General features: G+C 35.4%; 2 long non-coding RNA genes across 2 annotated transcripts in view; one reads left to right on the top strand and one right to left on the bottom strand.

The window, feature by feature from the left end:
• LOC148789329 (uncharacterized) overlaps nucleotides 1-24,539 on the top strand; it is a 90,134-nt gene that overhangs the window by 42,160 nt on the left and 23,435 nt on the right. The gene's annotated exons all lie outside the window — the stretch shown is intronic.
• Nucleotides 1,369-9,231, bottom strand: LOC110012831 (uncharacterized). Its single transcript, XR_016064259.1, has 4 exons — nucleotides 9,002-9,231; nucleotides 5,954-6,052; nucleotides 5,704-5,803; nucleotides 1,369-5,477 (listed from the first exon to the last, which is right to left on the bottom strand). It is a non-coding gene; the product is annotated as an uncharacterized LOC110012831 (long non-coding RNA).

The following is a 24,539-nucleotide window of genomic DNA, read 5'->3' as shown; positions in this document are numbered from 1 at the left end:
TAAAATAAAAAAAAAAGGCAAAGAGGGAGTGAGGCGGTGGGAATTGGGCCCCACCTCCACTCTCAATTCTCTCTCTCTCTACTTATATATATATACATATTATTTTTATATATATAATATTATTATTATTTTATTTATTTAATTAAATTTTTCTCAAAATACCATTTACGTCCTTCCTAATTTTCTTAATTAATATAAAATTGACCCAAAATATTATAACGAACTCCAATTTAATTCATTCAAGTGTTATTATATTTCAATGACCCATAATTTATTTACTAATTAACTAAATCTTATAAAAATTTATCAATTAATCCCCCAATTATATATTATTATTTTTGGGGCGTCACAAAACCAATTTCTTTAATAAGGCCTTCGAGCTAAATTGCTTCTTGAAAAGCTTCAGTCTTAGCAATATATTTAGCTTCTGTAGTAGATAATGCAACAATATGTTGTAGTTGGGACTTCCAACTTATGCATGAGCCACACAAAGTGAAAATATAGAAAGTGGTGGATTTTTTACTATCTTTTTCATTCGCATAATTGGAATCCACGTAACCGACAAGATCAATAGAATTAGAGAATTTAGAGAAATTTATACCAATATCGTCGGAACCACGAACGTACCTTAGAAGCCACTTTAAAGCCTCCCAATGAGGAGGTCCTGGATTGGACATGTACCTGCTAAGACAACTTATTGCATATGCGATGTCGGGTCTAGTACATACCATGAGAAACATTATAGACCCAATGGCATTTGAATAAGAAATTTTACTCATTTTCTCTTTTTCAGAAGCGGTCTTTGGACATTGGTTTTTGCACAATTAAAAGTAAGCAGCTAATGGTACAGAGGTGGGCTTAGAATTTTCCATTGAAAACTTTTTCAAAATGGAGTGAATGTAAGACTTTTGATTGAAAAGTATGGAAAATCCTTTTCTATTCCTACGAATATCCATGCCAAGAATTCTTTTTGCGTCACCAAGGTTTTTCATTTCAAAATTTTTGGAAAGGTCCTTTTGTAATGATTCGACAAGCTTTATGTTAGGACTAGCGATGAGTATGTCATCGACATATAATACGAGAAAAATTGGCACATCATTCAAAAATTTGAAATAGAGACAATAATCATAATCAATCCTTTTAAAATTAAGGGAAAGCATAAACATATCAAACTTTTTGTTCCATTGTCTTGGTGACTGTTTCCAACCATATAAAGATTTCTTAAACAGGAAAACATGGTCAGGTTTGGTTTTATCAATAAATCCAATCGGTTGTTGCAAATACATTCATCAAGATCACTATGCAAGAAAGCAGTTTTGACATCCATTTGTTTTAACTCCCAATAAAAATGAGCAGTAAGAGCAAAAATTATACACACAGTGGTATATTTAACAACTAAGGAGAATATCTCATTATAATTTATCCCTTCTTTTTGAGTGAACCCTTTGGCTACTAATCTAACTTTGTATTTTATGGGGTTTTCTTGCTTTATTTTAAAAATGCATTTGCAATCCACTAAGGAACAATTTTCCGGTTTAGGCACTAGATCCTAAGTATGATTATCCTTTAAGGATTTCATCTCCTCATTCATGGCACTAAGCCACTCTTTAGACTTAAGAGCTATGTTTATGTTCGAGGGTTCAGAATTTTCAATATTGAATACTACTTGGAAATCTTTAAGCCTAGAAGGGATCCTATGTTCTCTTCTACTTCTATCTCATGCCAATTGTTAATCATTTAAGGGGATTTCTTGATTTCTATAGGTGCTTCCAAGTTTTATTCATCAATGTTTTCTTCTAAATTATCTCCCCCTCCTAGGTTATCCTTCACCTTATTAACGGTTGTTTCTTTTTGTTCTATTTCTAGTTTTGAAAAACAGGGCATCTCATTCTCATTGAAAGTTACATCCCTACTAATAATGACTTTAAAACCAGGTTGGCTACGAACCCACAACCTATACCCTTTAACCCCATCAGGATAACCAATAAAAATAGATTTTATGGAACGAGGTTCAAGTTTATCAAAATTCTGATGAACAAAAGTAGAGCAACCAAAAGTACATAAATGAGAAATATCAGGCTTCTTAGCACTCCAAATAGTTTCAGGAGATTTACCCAATAATGGCACGGAAGGAGACAAATTATCAAATAAGCAGCAGTTAAAACTGCTTCACCCGAAAAGGATTTTTGCAATCCAAAACTAATCAATAAACAATTAACCTTTTCAAGCAAGGTACGGTTCATGCGTTCAGCAACACCATTTTGTTGAGGGGTGTAGGGATTTGACCTGTACCTTTTAATCCCAAATTTATCACAAAGATTATTAAAACTTTAATTGCAAAACTCAAGACCGTTATCAGTGCGAAGGGTTTTAAGTCTTTTTCCAGTTTGGTTTTCCACAAGAGTTTACCACTTCTCAAATTTTTTTGAAAACCTTAGATTTGTGTTTTAACAAGAGAACAAATACTTTTCTGGAAAAAAATATCAATAATAGAAGAAAATATCTATTTCCACCATGGGTGGGTTCTTTTGAAGGACCCCATACGTCAGCATGAACATAATCCAAAATGCAAGATAACATAGATGGGTTAGGGGAAGGAGTAGTAGGAAAATGCATACGGTGTTGCTTAACCATAACACATTCATCACATAATTGAAATTTATCAACCTTATCACATAGAATACCTTCCTTGTTCAGCAATTCAAGCCCTTTTTGACTGATATGCCCAAGACACTTATGCCATAGAAAAGTTTTGTCATGCTCATTCACAGATGCAGCCACAGAATCATATGAGACAGTGCATAAATATAAATTGCGTTTCTTTTCAGTTTTAAAAACAATGAGAGATCCTTTCATAATTCTCATGAAAACCCTTTCCCCATCTACCCTCTAATCCCTCTTCTTCCAAAGCAGCACATGAGATAAGATTATGGCTAAGTTCAGGAATATATCGAACATTTTTAAGAGTGAATCTATAGCCATCATTAAAGTTTAAAGAAATATCACCAATGCCTTTAACCTCATACCATTTTTCAAAACCAGGACTTCGATTTTAAGATTTGAAAAAATATCGTTAAAAGGGCTTATATGAAAAGTGCAACCAGAGTCAACAAATGCTTCACCAGAATCATCAGCAACATTGTTCACTCTTTTTTTTTCATCAGTATTATTATCTCTGTTATCCCTTCTTGGTTTTCTGCAATCCTTAATATAGTGCCCTTTTAAACCACAATTATAACACCTTTTTTCTCTGATTTTATCATCTCTATGTGAGTTATCCCTGGTTCTAGATTTACTCCTATTATTGTTTCTATTTCTGGTTTTGCTTCTATTGTTGTGTCTATAGCTAGAATTTCTAAACTTAGACCTACCTCTAACAGAATTAACCTCATGTTGGTTGTTGCTAGGTCTATCTCCTTGTTTTTTAGTCCATTCACAACAGTATCAAGGTTCACGCTATCTCTACCGTATTTAATAGTAGCTTTTAAATCAGAATAAGTATCAGGTATAGTATTCCAAAACGCAATAAGAGAGTACTCATCAATATTTTTATCACCAGTCAACTTTATGTCTTGACACAGTTTAGTGAAATCATCCAAATTTTTTCATCAATGTTTTTCAACAAATCAAGTTTGTATCTAAAAACTTTTTCAAGTAAGAACAGTTTACTCTGCAGGGAAGTTTCAGTATAAAGCTCTTCTAATTTTTTCCATAATTCTTTTGCAAAATTTTGTTTCCCTACTTTTCTTAAAACATTATCTGATAGATTAAGAATAATAAAAGAGTAGGCGTATTCATCATTTTCAAGTTGTTTTTCTTCATAAATGTTTTCCGTATATCTACCATCTATAGCTTTGAAAACTTTTTGCTGAATCATGCCTTTCATCTTTTGTTGCCAAATTGAAAAATCACCCTTTCCGTCAAACGGTTGTAAGTTGTAACCGGCCATTTTTTTAAAAATTAGAGTTTTTAGAAAACCTTTTAACACAACTTAAGAAAAGTTTTAGCAGCGGACTAACGACAGAAAAACCACAAATCACAAAGAGTAATTTCAATGTTATCCAAGTGGTTCAGTTCCCAAAAAATATCACACAAGCAGTTGGCGATCACAGCAAATCAGACGGAGATACTAGTCACAATAGCGATTAAAAAATATACTTAAATAACAGAGAATAATACCAGAGACAGTAAATCAAGAGTAATCGAAGAATTAATAGCAATATTAGTAGTTAACGACAGAGGAAGATTTAGGTCACCTAAATCAAAACTACAATATTAAATCAAGTAACCACAGGGCCAAGGCCTCTCCAGCCTAACACCCAAATCCAGATACCTGACGACCTCAAGGGTCCGGCCAGGAGGGTAATCAAGGGGATACGCACCTCGGTAATAAAACCAAAAAAATAGTGAATGATAGAAAGTAAATGCAGAGAATGTAGAGAGGGTTTTAAGAGAGTTTACCACCACCGGAGCTTTTACGAATCAGCAACCAATGCTTTGATACCACTGTAGAGTGGATATCAGAAATACCTATCCAACTTTTACAAACGAATATGGAGTACGAAACTCCTTAATAGGCCAAAATAATTACAGAAATTATAATGATTACAAAATTAATAAGATATGAACAAATCAAACGAAAAGAATGTTGCAGTAACAATTAGGCTCAGATTCAAGTCAGATCCTTTGAACACACAAAAGGGTACACGATCACAAAAGTCCCGCACCCACAACCCAATTCACGGATGCTCTACTACCCGAAACACCAGAACAGGTTTAGTTTCTCGATCACACAGATTCCTCTCTTTCTTGGTCACAGAGACCTTAATCACATAGATTCACAAAGAATGTTGGAGAGTAGAAGTAAGCTGTTTGGTTTTTTTCTATCTTTGGCCGAGAGGGGAGAAGCCCTTTACAAAGGGTGAAGATTTCTAGATAAGGACAGCAATAGAGTCCTTCCTTAAGCCATTTCGTTGGCTAAGGAAGACTCCCATGGAAGCTGGAGACCGAGAAGTTCGGCGTTGAAGGAGAGAAGAAAGATGAGGACACAAAACTAAGGTTACCCGATTAAGTGGTGGAGCAGTCCGGATCGGGTCGAACGGGTCGTGGGTCGAATAGTGGGCCGTCCGAGTGAACCGGATAAGTGGGTCTCTAACACTTGGTCCACAAAAATATAACACCCACTTCAGCCATCTGTCGTCACTTTTACCATAAATAGTCAGTTTCCTTTCCTTTAAATTCTTCATAAGCCTTTGTTATCTATCAATAACTTAAGCCTTTGTTTACAATTACATAATATCTCCTATCGCTCTCTGTCCCAACACCATAACAAAACATGTTCAGAGTCTCCAAGCAACACTCTCTTGGCTAAACATAATCAAATTTATCAACAGTTCCCCCCACATACATGGCATGAGGCAAACGTCTAACCTCACCACCGTAATACAAAGACGGTGTCATTGAATGACTGTCTGGATCTGCATACAATTTACAAAAAAAATACAATCACTGAACAGTAAAAGCAACAACACATGTTCTAAACAGTAAAAAAACATTGAAGTTTCAAGAGACCACATATATACACTGATACATGCATAAATGGACCACATACACTTAAAATTCGAATAAATCATGCCAAGTTAACATCTACCATCTTTGACAAATATAAAACCGAAAAAAAGTAAAAAAAGGCGGGAATCTTACGATATTGAGGTGGGGGCAGAGACACATGCCTTGCAGGCCTTTTCATCACCATTACAGCACTTTTCCTTGTCCTCACACTAGCTAGATGCTTGTTCAAACTCTAACACAGACAAATAACTACTTTTTTTTAACACTTTTAGATTTGAATATTGTGAAGTGAGTTGATAGAAAATTAGGGATTTGGGATATGGAATTCGGGAAATTGCTCGTTTATCATAGAGATTAGGACTTTTTTGTCTGCATGACTTACGTGCAACCTGCATGCTGTCTTGTTTTCCTTCCACTTCCACCTAAGCTTCATGACGTGGCTATTTAAGCCATGTGAATATTATTTTTTTTAATATATCATCTGCCACATTAGAAAATATCAACTAATAAAATTAAAAGCCCCAATTTAAGTACATCACGTGAGAGGCAACTTGGTAAAATCAGGTGATCGAAGGATCAAATTTACAAAAATTGAAAAGTTGAAGGATTATTTTGCTATCCTAAATACTTAAGGACTAAAATGTCAGAAAGCTATAACTACAGGATGGAAATTACAATTAACCTTAATTACTATTCATCACATATCCTTGGCTATTTTTGTTTTATGTGATAAAAATGGCAAAGATTCATTGTTCTAGACTATTTGTATAGGAAAAGTAGGACCTGTGGTGATGTTTATTTGGAGATTATGATCATGTTTATGGCCATTATAGGGTGCATTAGTACTCATTCAATCTATATTCAAAATGAGTTTTCATGTGTTCATGTTTATGCCATCACTATAAAAAAATGAGGGGTTTGACGTAGATTTAGAAATGATTGTTTTGTCTTTTGGAACGGTTGGAAATTGAAGAAATCAATTTTAAAATGATTTATGTTCCGTCGTTATAGACGGCGTTTTTAGAAATTAAGAACGGTTTGTACAAGACTGTTTTTAAAATGAAACGGGTATGGTACCACATTGTTCTTGACCATTCCTAATAGTGTACATTAATATGAAAAATTGATTAGAACACACTGGATAAATTTTGGAATGATTGTATAAATAAATTCGTGATATTTTGGTACGATCTTTGGAATGTGTTCGGCTGAAAATTGAAACTGTTGTTATTTAAGATGGGACAAAATGCATAAAACCTTCCTGTGTTTTAAAAAGTTTGCAAAACCAACCCTCTTGTTATAAGAATAGGCTAAAAGCCTACCTGTATTTTGTAAAATTCAGCTCAATCTCCCCCTCTCCGTTAAATCCAATTAACAACGTTAATTTTTTAGAAAATGACCGTTATACCCTTACTTAATATATATTATTTCTTATTTTAATGACTTGGATCTTCTTTGATCAAATACTGATCGTTAGATCTAATCAATTAATCTCAACCGTTAGATTTTAAAAAAATAATTTAAAAATAATTTAAAATTTAAAAATACATTATCATTATTATTATTATTATTATAAACTAACAACTCCCACCCCACCCCACCCCCACCCTTTCGCCGCTGCCACCGGCCGGCCGAACGTCGGCGCGTCTGCCGTCACGACTACCACCGTTCAACTCGCCGTCGTACGACCGGTCAAATTCCTCCAGACGCGTCACCACGGCACCCTTGAAATTCATAGGTGCGCCCAATATTTCACCGCCATCTTCTCTCTAAAATTCCGGCGTCGTCACGGCGAGTCACCGGGCGCCACACATATCATTCGAATCCTCTTGATGAGGCGAACATTTTCCCTCAAACAATTTGGAATTTCATCAATCATAGACGATGGGCTACCACCACGACCACCGAAGCTTTTCGCCGTCGATTCGCCGTCACCGGAGCGACCCACGGTCGTGGACCACCACCAATCGCTTCGTCTCCTCCTTGCGAATCGAATGAGCCCCCTCCCACTGATTTTCGTCAACTCTATACATGCATTTCTGTTTTCCGATCGCTGAGCACCGCGAATGCTTCGCCGTCTGACTTCTTCTTCTTTTTTTTTTGTAATTTTTTTAATTAATTTTAATTATATTAATTAATATATTTTAGTTAATTAAGAATATCTTAAATAATTACAATAATTAATTATTTTAACTAATTAAGAATACATTACAATGATAATTACTGTAATTAAATATTTATTTTAATTAATTAAAATAATTTTGGATTTAACAATTAACAAATATAAAATTCTTTGAATTTAAACTTAAATTTAATATGGTAAAATTTAACAATTATTTTTTTTAGGGTGAGAAATGGCAAAAGAAGACACAAAATAAGCAAAAAACCCCTTTGCATATTATATAGACCCATAGAGGGGTATTTTGGTCCAAAAAGTCATTAAATATCAACTTAAATCGCAAAAAAACACTACCAAACGCAGCGAACGTGCGTCTTCTCCACCTCCCGTTAGTTTCTAACAGAATGGGGTTTTTTTGCTGACTAAAACAAAATAGGAGGGGGCTTTTTAGCCTATTGTATAAATAAATTCGTGATATTTTGGTACGATTTTTGGAATGTGTTCGGCTGAAAATTGGAACTGTTGTTATTTAAGATGCTGATATATTTAGGAATGGTCATTGGAATTGTTTTGTGCGTATTTTTGGAATATTATTAGGCACGATTTATTATTTATTTGGAACACTCTCTTGTAACTATTTTAGGAGTATTTCATAGAACACATTGTGGTGTATGCATTAGTTTGAGTTGGAATATGTTTAGGAACAGTTAAAAATTGTTGTTTAGGAATACTTTCTTAGAACTGTTTTAGCAATAATTTTTTGAACGGTATTATTTTTGAAATTTTTAATATTTTGTTTGCAACTACTGAAATTATTCCTAATAATTTTTAATTATATAATTTTAACTAATAATTTAAAATTATAACAATTATTAAATTTAATTATATGTATGAGTTTAATTAATTGAATAAATATTAAGTAAAACAAAAAATTAGAAAATTCTCAAAAAAATTCTGATCTGATCTGATCTGACGATCTGATCAAAATTCTCAGAAAAATCAAAAAATTGCAAAACAAAATTAGAAAATTCTCAAAAAAAAAATTCAGAAAATTTAGAAAAATTGCACATTCTAAAAATCTGAAGAATCCAAAAAATTTAATGACAAAAAAATATGAAAAATCATACATACATTCTAAATTTTTAATTACAGAAAAATCTGAAAAAATTACTGAAAATCAGTGAAAATCATAAATTTTTATAAAATTGACATACAATAATTAGCCCAAAAAATTATACATTTAACCTACAATAATTCGTCCAAAAAGTGACATAAAAATTACACATTATATACATAAATAAAATAACTAACCTTGTTTTGGGTGCACGGTGGTGGACGAGTGATGGCAGTTGGTGGGCTAGTGGCGGCAATGGCGGGCAACTGGTGGTGGGTGGCTGGAGACCGATGGGGGTGGAGGGGGAGGAGAAAGAGACAGAGAGAGAGAAAGAGATTGTGAGTGAAAGAGTAAAATTTTTTGTAAGGGATAGATTTATAGTTCAATTTTGGAATGGTCATTTTTATTATGATGTTCCAACGATAAAATAAATAAGAACAATCATTTACAAGCTAAATCATTCCAATGACTGTTCCTATTTGGAAAAATGACGTCATTTGTGAATCCGAATATTGTAACGATCCCTATTATGTTAAATAACCGTTCCTAATAATTTTTCAAATAAATATTTATTTTTAAAAAAAATAAATAAAAATTAAGAAAAATCCATACCGGACACATTAATGAGCAAAGAAAAGTATACAATGAATGGATTAAGACTATTGAGAACATAAAATATTTTTCATGAGATTGATATATGTGCACTATATGAAATATATTTGCATTTTCAAATTTGTTAGTATTACATAGATATAACTAACATTTTATATTATTTTACTGCATCACCTAATCAGACCGTTAAAATTTTGATCAGACCGTTAGATATGATTAAAAAATAAAAGACTATATTCTATGAAGTTTTGGACATTTTTGTTACACAGATATTGAGATATCATATCTGGTTAATATTAAAAAATATTGAAAACGGTGCAACATTCAATCAAACCATGCGATTTTAAATCACACTGTTACATACATTCAAATAGACATAATCTTATACATGTTTAAGTTTGGAACTAATCCAATTCGCAAATGTTGAATTATCATAATGTAAAAAAAGGTTACTTGCAGCTGCAGCAGTATACACTTCTTGATGAAGAAGGAGAAAGGAGAATCCTCAGGTAGAAGAAAACGTAATATGAAGAACATCGTTTTTCCTTTGAAGAATATAAAGTGCGACTTTATAAGCTGGGAGCCCAACCATGTAATCGTGATTTACTGTAATCGTGTTTTCGCTTCTTTTAGTTAGGAAATGTGTGTTAGTTAAAGTAGTTGGGAAACTTATGTATAAATATGTGCTCTGTCATCGTCTTCCTTAGCTGGAGAAAAATACAGTGAAATTTTCTACTATAAATACACTTCTTGATTCTTGTTTTAAAGATTTGCTATCAATAAAGAAAAAAGTTTCTTCCTTTATGCTTTGGATGTGAAACTTTTTACATGGTATCAAAGCCATCAATTGATGATCTCTGACTTCTGTCGAATAAAGAAATTAAGGCAGCTCACTTTCTTGATTTCAAGAATCATCCGCAATTTCAAGTATGGGAGAGGATCCTGAAATCTTGAAATTACAACCAAGTGATAATCCAGGGATGAGTCTTGTCACTACCTTGTTGGATGGGTCGAATTTCTTATCATGGAGCAGATCGATTAAGTTGGCTCTAGGAGGCAAGATGAAGTTGAGTTTCATCAATGGGGAAGGACAAAAACTAGATGAAAATACCAAGGAGCTACAGCAATGGATCAGGGCAGACTGTATGGTCACATCGTGGATATTAAATTCCATGTCAAGAGACATTGTGGAAAGTTTTATATACACAAATACATCAAGGCAACTTTGAGTCGAATTGGAGAACCGCTTTGGACAAAGCAATAGTCCTATGGTTTATTAGCTAAAGAAGGAAATGGCTTCACTGACGCACGGATTCATATCAGTGTCATCATACTTTTCTAAGCTAAAAGTGCTTTGGGATGAGTTGACTTGTATTACACACACTCCTAAATGCACATGTGGAGCTGCTAAAGAAGCTACTGATCTCAAAATTGCAGAGCAGCTAATACAGTTTCTTATGTGCTTAAATGAACCTATGATCATGTGAAGAGCCAGATTCTTGTGATGGAGCCATTGCCTAGTGTTAGTAAAGCATAATCTATGGCTCTTAGAGTTGAAAAGCAGAAAGAAATAAGTGCAGGACAACACTACACATCCCAGAATATGGCCATGCAAGTGTATAAGAAACTTGATCCTTCAAGAAATTTTCAAAGAAAAAGGAATTTTGTGGATAAAAAGATCACAAATTTGTAAAGAATGTGGCAAGACAAGACACCTAAAGGAGGTGTATTTTGAGATCCACGATTATCCAAAATGGTATAAGACATTCTCGGAACAAAAGAAAAGAAACACAACCATCACAAATAAAGCTACTACTGTCAGTGAAGAAAATGAGAAGGTGAACAATGCAGTAAACGGGAAAGCAATAGCAGAGTTAGTACGAACAGAACTCCATAAACCTCTTGGAGGATTGAAGTCTCAGACACTTACAGCAACAAATGGAGGCAACCAAGAATTCTCAGGTAAGTGTCTTGAACATCATTCTTTTGAAGCTTGGACTTCTGATGCATGGATAATAGACAATGGTGCAACAACTCATATGTGCAACAATGATCTAACATTTGTTCAACCTAAGACACTTATATTGAATACTTATATCCATCTGGCAGATGAAACTAGACATCAAGTTAAAAGTTCTGGAAATATTAAACTCAGCAACAAGATACTATTAGAAAATACATTAAATGTTCCAAACCTTAAGTTTAATCTTCTATCTGTCAGCAAATTATGTAGCACATCATCAACAAGATTTAAAATTTTTAATCTTATTGTGTTATGCAGGACCACAAGACTAAGGATGTCATTGCCACAGCTTGCTTAGTAGGAAAATTGTATATCCTCAGAAAAGAATGCTTTGGGAAGAAATACATAGAAGGAACCTTGTGTAACTAGAGAGAAATTGGGCTAAATGTGTCATCTGTACAACCAAAAACATGGCATATAAGCTAGGACATTTGTCACGTGATGTTATGATACATACAGGGTTGTTAAAGGAGAATAAGAACCATAATTTGTCATGTGAAGTTTGTCCTCAAGCAAAGCAACAGAGGCTGCCATTTTCTCTAACTCATATTCTGCAGAATGTTTTGATTTGATGCATGTTAATTTGTGGGGTCCTTATAATGAATATTCTATCTCCAAATGTACATACATGTAAACCATTGTAGATGATCACAGTAGGTGTACTTGGACATATCTTATGCAGAAAAAATCTCAAACAATAAATTTACTGAAAAACTTTCACAAGATGATATGGACACAATGGAACTAAGAATTCACAAAACAATTAGAAAATCTTGGCTTTGTTCAATCTGAAGTTGATCATTGTCTTTTTACTAAACATACTGTCACTGGATTCTTTTGCCTACTTGTATATGTAGATGATGTGCTCCTTGCAGGTCCATGTGAGAAGACAATTACAGAAATTAAAAACCAACAACATAACTTGTTTAAAATTAAAAATTTGGGAATAGCCAAATTTTTCCTTGGTTTATAAATTGCCAGGTCTAATGCAGGGATTGTCATAATTCAGAGCAAGTATGTGGAAGACATTATATCAGATACAGGTTTATCACAAGCAAAGGCTGCCAACACACCATTTCCAGCAAGCCTAAAGCTTACAGCAGCAGCAGGGGAACGATTGTCCAATCCAGAATCATACAGAAGATTGTTGGGTAGACTACTATATTTAGGCTTTACTAGGCCTGATGTTTGTCATGCTACCCAACAACTAAGCCAATACATGCAACATCCATGCAAGGGTCATTGCAAGCAGCGTTGCATTTGATGAAATATTTAAAAGGGTCTGTAAACAGGGGATTGCATTTCAACTCAGAAAACAGTTTTGGATTAGTGGCCTTTCGTGATGCTGATTAGGCTACTTGCAAGAAGACACGAAGATCTTTAGCTGGATATTGCATATTTTTAGGAAATAGCTTAGTCTCATGGAAAACCAAGAAACAAACAATAGTTTCCAGGTCTACGGCAGAATCAGGCGGCCTTATACATAACAGCAAATCCAGATTTCCATGAAAGGACTAAGCATATTGAAATAGATTGTCATTTGGTTCGATACAAGTACAAGCAAGGATTCATTGCCCCTATGCACATTGCCTCTCGTGATCAACCTGCTGACATCTTTACCAAGATACTACTAGGTCCCAAGTTTATGTCTCTAGTTTCCAAGTTGAATCTTGTCAATGTCTTGATAAGCTCCACTTGACGATGGAATGTAAAGAAAGGTTACTTGCAGCTACAACAGTAAACAACAGTTATGAATAAGGAGAAAGGAGAATCCTCAGGCAGATGAAAATGTAATATGAAGAACAACATTTTTTCTTTGAAGAATATAAAGTGCGACTTTATAAGTTCAGAGCTCAGCCTTGTAATCGTATTTTACTGTAATCGCGTTTGCGCTTCTTTTAGTTAGGAAACGCGTGTTAGTTAATGTAGTTGGGAAACTTATGCTCTGTCATCGTCTTCCTCAGCTGGAGAGAAATACAGTGAAGTTTTCCACTGTAAATACACTTCTTGATTCTTGCTTTAAAGATTTGCTATCAATGAAGAAAGAAGTTTCTTCCTTTATGCTTTCGCTGTGAAACTTTTACACATAACCAGAACATATACTAGATATTTTTAAACACATTTTGGAATGGCTATGAGTTACATTTGTAACGGTTATGATAATCTAAAAATTGAAATCGTTGATAAATACAATTAAGAACGGTGAATCAAAAATATTTTTTGGAACGGTTTAGAAAATTTAACTATTTCAAGTTTTAAATTTCCCACCTATTTTTTCAGAAGGTGCCATGCTATATTATGTTGGAACCTAATTTCGTAACGGGCAATTTGAAAAGTAGCTATTCCAAATTATTATGGAATTAGATTTGAAACGGTTAATTTGAAATAATCGTTCTTATTGCAGATTTTACAAAAATATCATTTAGTTTGGAACTTCACAGAAAGATGTTAACTGGAACACAATTTGGAACACAAAAATAACCGTTAAAATTTAGGTCTTGGAATGAGTCTTGTAGTACAATATTTTCTATCTATTGAAGTCGTGCCAAATTGTATCTCACTTTGAAACGGTATTTGGAACACAAACTACATCCCACAAAGACCATACTTATGAAAGGGTATTGTAATACAAGCTTTTTTAAGAACTAAACCGTCTCAAATTGTAACTCATTTTGGAATGATTTTTTCCACTGCTCCATTTTTAAATGGTTTTTGGACCTCATTTTGGAACGGTACTCATCTGTCATTGGTAGGCCATTCCTATGGTTATAAAAGAGTTCCAAACTTTGTTACAATACTTAATCATTTCACTTTTAGCACAATACTAGAAACACATCTTGTAACTCATTTTCTGGAACAACTATTATAACGGTTTCGTTGTTCCACAATAAAGGATAAAATATGAGAGGATTGTAACGTGAGCGACCTCACTCTGTTCCTCAGGAGTTCCAATGACCGTCCCAATTAGAAATGGGTTTTGGAACGGTCGTGTTATTCCCCTAAATCCTGCATTTTTTTTTTAGTAGATGATTTCAAATTGCATCATAGTATCACAAGTAAAATTATCCCCTTTTTGCTATACACACTTTATTTAGCTATCTGTAAGAGAAATCAGGTTAAACTAACTTACATTAGGCACCCTTATTTCATGGTGACATTAGTCAATATAATTGTTAAAACGCTCATACTGTTAACTTTTCCTTCTTCTTGCATATACTGGAATTCATTGTGCTTGAACTTTCTTGGAGGATGTTGTTCTCAATCAATTTTAATTCTTTCCAACCAATTTAGTGCTTTAACTGCCTCATGCACAACTGAAATTTGTACTTGTAGCATTGGAGTTAAGCTATCAATCGCAATGTCTTTCCTTATATGTTTTCATGTTATAATTAAGATTCACGAAGAGCCTACATTATGACCAAATTAAAATGCATGTGCTAGCTTAAACTTTTTCTGATCTACATGATCCCATTCGAAGACCCTCTAACCCTTAAACTTTAGTCATTTACCACTATAAAAAAAAAAGTGAGATTTGGTACGGATCTTATGATAGTTCCAAAGCCTATGCCACATTGAAACAGGTATTGGAACTCAAGGGGAATGGAAAGTGATTGATGATGTCATGATCCATATTTTTTGTGTGTAATTTTTTTGGAACAGAAAAATATTTACAAATTATATTTCAAAATAATAGTTACAATTTTTGTTCCTAAGACCATTCCGAACTTGTAACGGTAAATAATTGAAACTCTTTCTAGAACGCATTAATAAAGTTAGGGACAATCTTGAGTTGATCGCTCCTATATGTGAGACAATTGATGTAAAAAAAATGACAGTTAGTAAAATATATTCCAAAATGAGGTGCAATTTTGAAACGGTGTGAGTGAGCAACTAGTTTAGTATTACAAAAACCGTTCCTAAGTTAGATTTCTACTTGAAAACTGTTGTGTTACTAAGACCATCCCTAAATGTGTTCCAATTTGGAACGGTTATGTGTATTATTAATATTGTATTACTAAGATCGTTCCAAAAAGAGTACAACAGCTATAAATTAACGGGCAATTCTAATTTGTGATCCTAAAACCACTCCTAACTCTGTTACAAACAGGAACGGTCCTAAATTGAACCGTTCCTATTATTTAACAGTTCCTCAATAAACGGGAATAATATTAAATTTTTACTTGGAACGGACATATAAATAAAAACCGTTCCTAAAAATATTACAATATTCTACATAAAAAATGGGCAAAATTGCATTTTTGGTCCCGTTAGATAAGGCCATTATCACTTCTAGTCCCACGCTTTGTATGGTCGACAGTTATGGTCCCCTGGTTTCCAAAATTTAACACTGTTGATCCTATAATCACCTTTCTTTTGTAATTTGTTTTTACCCCTCATGCTTAGGAATAGGCCCAACATGCTTCCGAAATAAATTAAAACCCCATAAATTCATACCTTGTTTTGACCGCTTTGTTTCCGGGTACTCCACGTCCTCGATTTTACGGACTTCTTCCAACCACACTACCGCAGCAGATGGTTCGCAGGAAAGTGGCTCCTTCAGTAACAAAACAGCATAGCCCTATTTCGTTTCCTACCTTAGGGCGTGAAAGGGATTCCAATACAGGGTCTTAATAGAATTTTGGATAACAAGTTGAACAAAAGCCTATCTTTTATTGAAGAAATATAGGAAATATTACATAGATATTATGCCTCCGATGGAGGAAACAACTATTTAGCCTCTCATGGTGTAGAGGACTTGACTTGTTGGGGAAACCCCCATAGACTGAAAATTTGAAATATTACAGAAAAATGACTCAGAATTCTAATGCTTTTGAAGAGTAGGAGAAGTTTTCTGATGATCCCCTTCTGCTTCCTTGCATCTTTATTTATAGGCGTCCGCGGACTTCAAATACGAACTCCAAACTTGTTTTTATGATGACGCCATTGCGTTCGTCATCTCCTTGTGATTTCCAGCTGTCTGTCATAATGGTTTGTCGGTCACATGATCTCCAGTTGGCTGCTTGGCTGTCTGTTGGCTTTTTCTGCCGACAGTCTTATCCTCTCGATTTTTTACATCGTTTAACTTTTACTTCTCTTGGTAAAAATTTTTCTCTTTCCTTTATCTTGGTCCGGTTCGGGTTTATTTTTCGTGACCCGAATCTTTGTCCCGAATAGGGGCTTTTCTTGTTTCTCGCAGCAAGGGCACAAATGGTTATGCCATTGCCCAACATGCAACATATTGCACGTCTTCATCCTTGTGGTTTCGGTTGCCGGCAGCTTATTTTCCCAGATTAACATCCTCTTCTTTTCGAATAGGCTTTCAGCAAACTCCGTGCTTTTTCCTGTCATAGAATTTAACAGGAATGATCCATTCACTTTGTTTGAGAAAATCTTGAATGGATACTTGACTTTGTCCATCTCTGTGAGACAAACCCATAGTCCCCAAGCTCTCCTGGTAGAGATACTATCTTCGCTAATGGCTGATACCAAGGGAGCCTCTCCTGAGGCAGCTTTGATTTTGTTGAAAGCTACCATATCTGGCCTCTGCAGCTTCATGAAATGGAATGTTGGATGAGACCCTCTTCCTGCAGTTTCTGGAGCTACTGAAACAAATTTTATCTCCAGAACATCACCTCTTTTCAAGTGGGGGTTGTTTTGCCATGAATCAAAGACCGCCCCACTAATCCACTCCGGAAGTTTCGAGAGTTCCGGAAAACTCGGTGACATAGTATGAACTGAAGCAAGGGCTCCAAAATCATACCATTCTCTGACCTCTTCTGGTTTAGACCCTTCTAACATCCAGACTCTGTTATATTTTCCGGTCGTTTCTATAATGGTCTTGCCTGGATTGACTCCTTTGCGGGAAATTAATTTTTCCCACATACGCTGATAATCCTGCCAAGCAGAAGAAGATATTACTTCATTAGTATTAGCCTTAAAGGTGCCTGTCATTGGCCTAAGGCTAATCTCTCCCTCTTTAACCCCTGAGGTGCTGGGTTGACTTGAATCAACAGGAGTTTGCACTTCCTGAGACTCAATTGTTGCCGTTTCACCAGAGTCTGGTGATGGCCTTGTGCAATCGGTACTTGAATCCGACGCTACAGGTGTAGAGCCCTGTACTCTAAAGGCATGTTTTGGGTCATGCTCCCTCAACTCGCGAGTCATCCCCGAAGGTGATGCCTTTCGAATTGGTTCTCGTAAGTCGTTCCATAGCGAAGTGGATGCTAATAAGGAACTCCTTATTGCGACCTGGACCGTGTCTAGATCAGCTCTTTGGATTTGTCCGGCAACCTGAGCATTAACTGCTAGCTGTCCGAACTTTCTGTCAAGCTCCTCGAGGTTTTCTCGGAGGTGCCTGAGTCTCAGCATGATGGAGTTTGCTTCAGATGCCTCCATCTCTTGTCAGGAAATCTGCAAGAACATTCTCATGAGATTTTATAACGACAATATTATAACAATAATATTGGCATTCTGCTTGCCATCTGATAATACGAGCTTTCTCTATTTTTTATTCTAATTTATTTTTTAAGAAAGCCTTGACATTAGTATTATCAACTTTTAAAGTAAATTCTTTCGCAAGTAAAAATAAAGGCCATTTTTTGAAAGCCTTCCAAACCGCAAAGAATTCTTTCTCATTTATGTGCCAAACTTTGGCTTGTTGTTCTGAGAACAACCCTCCGGTATATCTACAGGGTTCTTCCCCTGTAGTTGTTTTCTTCATGAGCACTGCTGCCCATCTGTAATCATTGGCATCTGTGTAGACTACCAATTCGTCCCTGTCTTGCGGTATAGCAAGTTTTGGAAGGTTACTGCAAACTTGTTTCAGCTCACGAACCCTTTCGGTGTGGATTTCTTCCCATTTCCACTTTGAACTCTCCGTTTCTTTTAGAAGTGGTCGGAAATCCTTTCTGTATCTTGCAAGATCCTTAATGAAGATTCCTGCAAAATTAACGACTCCCAAGAAGCTTTGCAATTGCTTCTTATCTTTGAGTACATCTGGAAAATTGCGGATTTTTTCCACAATATGGTCTTGCAACTCAATTCCTGTTTCGTCAATAAGGATTCCTAAAAATTCAATCTTATTGACTGCAATAGTAGCTTTCTTTTCAGAAAGTACTAAACCTTCCCTATAGCATGCATCAGAAAATATTTCAAGATGTCTAATATGTTCTTTCATATTTTTAGATGCAATCAATATGTCGTCAATATAGACAAACATGAATTCGAAGTAATCTTTAAAAAGATTATCCATTTTTCTTTGAAATATCTGGGGTGCATTTGCTAAACCCATTGGAAGCACATTCCAGATATATTGTCCCTGTGGTGTGGAGAATGCAGTAAATTTCTTTGATTCGTTCTCCATTTTAATCTGATAGAAACCAGATTTGCAATCGAATTTAGAAAACACTTTTGCTCCTTTAATGCAATCAATTAAGTGTTCTCTACTAGGAATGTAATAACCATCAAACTCTAAAATTTTATTAATGCCTTGATAGTTAATTACCAACCTGGGTTTACCTCTCTTGATCTCGCCATGGTTTCTTACCAAAAATCCAGGGCTACTATAGGTAGATATTCCAGGCTCGATGAGTCCAAGAGTGATATGCTCTTTGATTATCATCTGCATATCCTTCTTATCTTTCATGTTCATCTGGATAGGTTTGTATCTAACATACTCGTATTTGCATTCTTCTTTGACCTTCAGAGTAGCTTCGATCTTGTTCCTATCCCACCAAGCCAGAGGATTTTCGCTGAAGTTCCTCTGGATAAGCCTCTTGACATTCTCAAGAGAAAGTCTGCTCGCTGAAGTTCAGGATTTCCTCCTCGGATTCCTTATAGAAGCTATCGCTGTCTATGAGTCCCTGTTGCCTGAAAGACAAAAGGACCTTACCAAATTTTCTTTTATCCTGCATTTTTGGATGAGTTAATTTGGCATCAAAATCACCACGTTTGCTGCGAAAATTTATTGGCATTATCCTATTAAATGCCTTTTCTCTTCGCAACACCTGTATCTCACTACCACAGTTAGTAGTAAAGATCAACAGATTCTTTTGATTATCCTGCATATATCTTGCAAATGTTTGAATAAAATTGTTACCTAACAAGATATCGGCCCCTGTATCATGAAAGTAGATAGGAGGTGTTTTTACCCTGAACCAGGATGATCCGAATGCTCCTCCAATCAGGATCTTGGCTTCTCGTATTCCTTTATTGAGTATCAGGATTTTTTGTGAAAAATCCCTTCCTGCAATGACGGGTAAGGTTTCCCTTGCTTCCTTAGGGAAAACTCCAGGTTTTGCCGTGCAAATACCTGATCCTGAATCAATATAAGCTGCAAAATACTCCGTCTTATATTGATCATACAATATACCAACAGATATGTATATAGAAAAGGGACTCGTCATTCAATCTTTATGGTGACACCATCAAGACTGAATTCCATTCCATTACCTTTTCTTCCCCATGGTTTATGATCTTCGAGGAAACTTAACCCCAAAGTCATATTCCCATTTTCTCTTCCTGCAACACCTGCAACTAAAATTTCATGGCCCGCTATTTCTAGCATGCCCTCATATCTTCCAACAACAGGTTGCTGCAAATGATATAAGTCATCACAAGGAAAAAGGTTTTCTTTCTTAGTGATGTCGAATATAACTTGTATTTCTTTCCATCCTTCAGGGCATCTAAGTTTTACGTTATCAACCCTAATCTCTTGAGGAGTTAAAGCTTTTAGTAACTCTTTCTCCTTTCCTTTGTAGCCTATAATCCTATCTTCCGAAAAGGACATTCGACTATTAAACTCAGTCCTAGAGTTAAGTGTTCGATCTAAGACTGGGTGATCTTTTATAATAATATCAACACCACCTATTCTAGGTATTCTAATAGGGTCTGGTGTCATGACTTTGGCGAATTCCTTGAAAATTCTAGGAATCTCAATATACTCTTTCCTAAGAAATAAGTCTGAATGATGCGTATTGGAAAGTGCATATGCAATTCTATAAGTTATAGAATACGGTCTATTTCCTTCTCTCATTAGATCTTTTCTTTTAAAATCTTGATGAAGGGTTAAGACTCTACTAAAATCTTGGTCTGCTAGGTTGTATGCAATCCTAGGATGAATGTCAAACATCAGTTTTCCTGCATACAAGTTACCTATCATTGTTCCAAGACAACCATCTCTTAAGTTATTGATTCTTCTATCCATTATTGATAAATGTATTTCTGAATCAATTCCTTCCTTAAAAGTTGCTTTTATTACTACTTCAATAGTTCCTATGTGGATCCATTTCATAGTAATGGCTACTTCTTCTCTAAGCTTACTCAATTCTTCAAGAATTTCTTCTTTAGGAATTAACTGCATTTCCATCACATTACCAGTAAGTTCCATAGGTATAGCAAACTCACCTGAACTTACTTTGTAGATTATGTGATGTTTCCTTTGGTTTAGTCCTATCTGGTTCAGGACTTTCCCAATTCCTCCAATCCTAAATCCATCATATGGGCTGAGGTTGGAATCTTGCCGCATGATTCTTTCCATGGTTTTGTTTGACACCGTCATTCTGGAAAAGAATCCTGATAGGCTTTCGGATGTTTGAAGCCTATCTCCTTCGTTGTAGTTATTCTGACTCAGTTGAAGATCCATCCGAATCAGTCTCTATTTCCTCCTCATAGACGCTTTCGTCTGAAGGAAGATCTTCGAATTGGTAGATGGGTACCAAGTCACCATAGTAAACTGCATCTAGGATGTCATTCGTGGCTTCAAATTTTCTTAATTCACCACGTTTTTGCGGACAATCGGGAGATATATGTCCTTTTGCTCCGCAAGTCCAGCAATTGCAATCTTTAAAACTTTCATTGGCTCGGGTATGGGCTCGTCTGAAAGTTCTTCTTGTAGGGGTTCTTCCGGTGGATCTTGCATCTGTTCATCTAGATCCTTGGGATGAAACCCTTGTTGGTCCCGTTCTTTGTCCAAATTTGTATGTTCTGGCTTTGGATTTGGACCACCATGATCTTCGTCGGGAAAAAGTTCTTCTGGAGCTCCTAGTGTAGGAGTCATTATTCTGCTTCTTCCTTTTCTTTGGCTCACTTGATTCTCCTATAATAGTTGGAAAATCATTATTATCACAACAGAGAGGGGTTCGTTTGATTTTACCTCTTAGTCTTTTCATGTTCTTCTGGATGGATGCTTGATAACACCAATCCTTCAACTTGTCTTTAAGGAAAGACATTCTTCGTGCCACTGAATCTAGTTGTCCTTCAGGTACTTTGTATGATTGAATCAACATTTCCCTCCATGGACTGCATATTTTTGCGAAGAACATTGGAGCTGCTACTTCTGTTGCTACTCCACTTTGGAAGAAATACTTGCGGAACCAATAGATGTATTCATCTACTGCGCAAATACTTCTTAATTCGAGGCTGAAAAGAGCTTGTGCATATTCCCTAGCTTTTTCTGCCCTGCTTCCTTCGAAATATCCATCTCCGATGAAGTGTATCTTGATAAGCCTTCCTAGCCGGTCAGCTATCGCGCCTTTCGAATCTCCGGCAAGGATGCTTGCTTTGGTATCTTCTGGGGTATTATCCCATCCGATTTTTACAGATCCCTCCAAGCTCAACTCTACAAGTTTTATGAAATTTTCTTTGTCGAGCTCCAGGGTAGTTGCTGCTATCTTGATTGCTGCAACCCATTCGTCTATCAATTTCTCGATATTTCGGAAATCGATAATATCCAGATTTAGTATAGCGCCGTATGGATGTAAGGGCTGTAGCATGGTCCTTGCCCAAGGTGTATTCTCCGGCACCCTTTTTGGATTTCTTCCTGGATTTTCCTTTAATCTGGTTCCCACAAATGTTGGTGTGGCATTAGTGTGGAAATCCACACTCTCCCTCATCGGTTGATCCTGTGGAGGATCATTAGAACATGTACTTCCTTCCAGCGGTGGTAGTGCTGGAGTGAGCTCATTTGTTTGGATATTGACTAAATCCACGATCCCGAGTTGGGAAAAGGATTCCGCCAGTTCTTGTAGATCTGAAAGATCTGCTCTTGTTACCTCCATTATTTTATAGATCTGATAGATGCAATGATCAGATCTTCTCTTGACTTTGGTTTTGGAATCTCCGTGGCCTTCCCTTTCTAGTGTAGAAGGGGTACTGTTCCGAGGGCGTCCCTGATTCGCTCCTGTCTGGATCTAGATGTTTCAGGGCTCTCTCTCTGATTTTTCTTTAGATCTGTAATTTCTATCCTCAGATCTGTAAGGCCCTTGTGTAGATCCGGAAGGATCTTAAGTATCTCGTCCAGCTTTTGGCTCAAAGATTCTATTTTCATAGGTATATGTATTAACCTATGTCCATAGTCTTGAACCGTCTTTTGTATCTCCCTCAGATCTTGGGAGATCTTTGATGTATCTGGCTCGAGTTCTTTCCAATCAGTCATAATTTTTTGAACTGAAATTATGAAGGAATTTACCCGTTCCGTTTCTCCTGGCTGGGATTCTACCATGGACTTCAGTGGAGTGTAGACGTCTCACTGCATTTCCTGGTAGTACTTGTCGAACTTCGAAATTTCTCAGCCATTCTTGTTTTTCTTCTGGCGTGAGAAGCTTCGGGTCAATCCTCTTGGGACCATTGTCACATTTGTCAAGAATTTCCCTGAGAAATTCTCTTCTTTGTATTTCCAGAGTTTGGAAATATTCCCTGTTTTCACAGTAACTCGAACTTTCGTTCGGTTCCATATTTTCTTGAAAAGTCTCCTCCATTAGTGGATAATATCAAAATATAATATGATCATATATTTCTTCAATAAACCTAGGCTCTGATACCATTCTTGCAAGCTGGGTGTACTTTTACAGTTTCGAGATGAAATGGGACTAAATGTGTTAATTTCATAAAATTAATGGACTAAAACTGTTGGCCCCAAAAAGCAAGGGACCGAAAGTGAGATCTACCTTATCCTATGGGACTAAATCTGTAATTTCCCCTAAAAAATGAGAAAAATCAAAAGCTAGGAATAGTCAAAATAATTGAACGTTCCTAAATTAGTTCCAAATAAATTAATTTTGGCGCCAGATAAAAAGTGGAAGGAAAATCACATCTATAATTGATTGTTAAATATTTGACCGTTCCTAGATAAATATAAATCACACTATTCCTAAATATATAAATTAACCTTTCCTATTTGTGATTTAAATAAAATCGTTCCTAAAGAAATACTCCAAACAATTCCTAGATAAACAAAAAAATTCTTGTTCACTTTCCGGTTACGATATCTCAACATCCGCGAGCCTGATTAATTCAACTTAAATGCATAACAATACTGTACATATGTGAATATATCTAGCGATCTGATGTAAAATCACATGGTCTGATGGACAGTTGCATCATTTTGAAACTAGTTGATTGTGGATCATATAGGATATCTCTCCATTCATATAACAAAAATGTCCAAAACTTCATCGACTGTATTATTTTATCGATTTAATCATATCCAATTGTCTGACTAAAATTTTAACGGTCTGATTAGGCAAGCCAATATAACAATATAAGATGCTACTTACATTTATGTAAGACTAACAATCTTATAAATGCAAATATACTTGATCTTCCAAACATGTAATTATTTAGTTCAAAAATTTTTTTATTTCCAATGGTCTTAATTAATTTATGGTCTACTTCTCTTTGATCATTAACATGTGTGGAATGATTTTTTCTTTATTTTTTATTTAAAAAGAAAAATAATTTTTCTACAATATTAGGAACATTTTTTTCAAATATAGGAACGTCATCTAAATATCCTCTAAATCTCGAATTAAACAACATCATTTTTTGTAATTAGGAATAGATTTAGGAACACTATGACCAACTGTGCCTAAATAAATCAAGAATCTGATTAATGCACATCAACTGATACGACATAGTTTTGATTATTAAGAACGGGCGTTGGACGATTTTTTAAAAATTTAACCGTTTCAAAGTCCGTTCCAAAAATTAAGTATAGATACAACACTTAGCAGATTTTTTCTTTCCCTTCATCCTCTCCTCCCTCACTCGCTCGCACTCTCTCTCTCTCTCTCTCTCTCTCTAATATTTTCCCCTATTTCTAA

The sequence above is a fragment of the Sesamum indicum genome, linkage group LG1, assembly GCF_026168435.1.
Source record: "Sesamum indicum cultivar Baizhima isolate 11 linkage group LG1, ASM2616843v1, whole genome shotgun sequence".
Taxonomy (NCBI): Eukaryota; Viridiplantae; Streptophyta; class Magnoliopsida; order Lamiales; family Pedaliaceae; genus Sesamum; species Sesamum indicum.
The sequence above is the reverse complement of the archived record's forward strand: the minus strand, read 5'-3'. Positions and strand labels throughout refer to the sequence as shown.